This window comes from Accipiter gentilis, chromosome 28 (genome assembly GCF_929443795.1).
Source record: "Accipiter gentilis chromosome 28, bAccGen1.1, whole genome shotgun sequence".
Classification (NCBI taxonomy): Eukaryota; Metazoa; Chordata; class Aves; order Accipitriformes; family Accipitridae; genus Astur; species Astur gentilis.
This window is the reverse complement of record NC_064907.1, coordinates 5,421,084-5,423,792: the sequence shown is the minus strand read 5'-3', so window position 1 is coordinate 5,423,792 and position 2,709 is coordinate 5,421,084.

The window sequence follows — 2,709 nt, the reverse complement described above, 5'->3', positions numbered from 1 at the left end:
TTCACTGTAAATAAAGAAAAAAATGCAAAAATAGACTCATGTCAGCCATAACTGAGATTTGCTTTCTGAGATTGACAGAAGTTTCATCAGTATGCCGCAAATAATCCCTATACAGCTCCTGTAGCTCTTTTCCTTCAAAAAATGGCACTCAGGACAGTTTTTGATCTCACAGCAGAGCAAAAGGACAATGCTTTTACTTTTCTAATGCCTATGAGATCACCAACAAAAAGTGACACAGGGGTATTGATAAGGTCAATAACAGGAAAAAAACCAATACACCGAGTTCAAGTCTACTCAGATATGTAAGTCTGTAGTAAGATGCGGTCCGAGAAAAAGCGTATTTCAATTAGCGCTGCAGTAAGAGGTATGAGTTTCCATTTGTCCTTGCTCTTGATTTTGTACTTCATTATTTATTGCCAATTGTCTTCTAGTAGATTTCAGGCATCATTTGTGTCTTGTTCACTTCTTGTGTGTTTATTTTGAACTTTAAGGAATACTAAGTCCTTTACTACTTTCACTCTCAAACTCTTCCAGATAATGTACTGTTGATGTTTCCACATCACAAGCAATACAGACTTTCATAGCTCATCAGCTGGAAAGTAGTTTTCCGTACACTTATCACCTGAACGTAACACAGCACCTTAAAACACGGATTCTTTTCTACACTTAAATCCCCATATTCCTTATTCCAGTCCTTTCCTTCCTATTGCCAGTCCTTATCACATCTCTGCAGTATTTTACAAAAACTTCGAGGCCTTTCAGTTTCCACACCTCTATCGGTGCTCCACAGACAGTTCACATTTCACCATGTCAAGACAGATTTGGGGGGGACACACACACTTAAAAGCTCAGGTGACTTACAAGATTGAATAGGAGGCTAAAGAAGAGATATGCCACACACGTGGAAATACAAACTACTTTAGCTCTCTACGTCTTGCAAGTTCTGTGGGTTATCGAAAAAGCCTCCGGAAGACAAGACAGGTTCAAGCATCTCTTCAAATAGCACTGCTTTCTCCATGGAGTCTCAGAAGGAAGATATTCTACGTAGCTCGCTGTTCCTGGGCGTTACACGTGCCGACCAATTCGGGCATCAAACAGAACCCTTACCCTATGCCACAAACCAGTACAGCCAGCCACTTCAATGGGCACACAAAGCCCACTGCATTAACTGTAGCACACACGTTCTCCTGCAAACAAAGTTTTATGGTTGCTCCTTGCAGCGTGCACTAATAACCTATTTTCCTTACGGCATAGGAGGTTACAGCTAGTTCTGAAGACCAGACTCTGGGAGCAACACAAAGTTATTCAAGGGAAACGCTTATAAATAATACCATTTACACAAATTGTACTTCTGTGGAGAAAGGTTATGCTCTAAAGCCTGGGCACTGGAATCTACTATATTTCAGGCCACAAGCACTCTACCTGAGAACACGTTCCAGCATCTTCTGCCAGCATGAAAACAACGAGCGCGTGAAACACAGGCAGTGTGAGCCAGGGTCCCGCACTAAGCGCAAGTCAACCCTCGGAAAAAAAGGTTGCCGATGGCAAAGCCAGTATCGCAGGGTGCTGCTGCAGCCAGCCAGCCTGACCGCCCTGCCAGCATTCACAACTAGCACAGGTCAAGTTCCAAGTGGGACAACTCATTTGCAGCACTTTTCTCGCGTTTGCTTTTTGGTACTTGTCATCCTTCCACAGTGACAGCCGGATGAACTTTTGCACTGCATCCAGGGGCTCCAGAGAGTAAAAAGCCCCACAGTTTGACCAGCCTTCTGGCTCAGTTTAATTGTAATGATTTAATCAATATGGTTTATGAGTAACCCATAATACCAAATACAAATACAGATCTATTGGGGTGGTGAATAGCATCTCTCAAAGGCCTTCAACGTCCAACTGTTTTGATAGGTGCCTTCAGCAATACCGTGATGCTGAATAAGAAAGGAGGAATGACCAGAGAAGATTATCACGGGAAGAAATTTCAGAAGAGGAAGAACAAGAGTCACCCTGCGTCACCCTGCCTTTGCCACTGCCTACCTGGACAGGCCAAGAGCACAGAACCTTGCGTGGCCAAATTGCACATCAAATTTTAAGATACTCTACTGGGGAGAGTTGAGCGTAAAAACAAACTACTCGCCACCCCAAACTCCCCACCAAATCAGAAAGAATTCTTCTCTGGTGGAAAGCTCGCACCTTGACACAGTGTACTCCTGCCTACAGTACACATCAAATGTGCTTATCAGGCCCATACCACCGCTAAGAACCACCAAATATGTAGCACTCCAACGCCCAGACCATTCATGGAACTTTAAATCTAATTCCGCCGCAGTTATTAACTGCGTAGAAAAGCACGTGAAAACGCTACACCATCAGGCATGCCCAGGTTTCCTCCAGTATGCCAATGGGCATTTGAAACATTTTGTTCCTAGGCATCTGGCTTGGCAATATGGAACTAGGAAGATAAACTCCATAATAAAGCCTGAACTGTATATACAGTGACCTGGCTATTAGGATGTTTGACTTGCATCATTCTGCTAAGTTAAACCAAGGATTACTGGCAAATCCACACAGTGGGAAAATAGTTAGAACCAGGTTAAAAGCATGAAGCCTCTCCTTTAAGAGAGATATCCAACGCTAACTGCACTTCTGCTCCTTCTGCGGCCTTGCTGCCGCCTCCCATCTCTCCATCTGCTCCTTTGTTCTCCTGCTGTATTC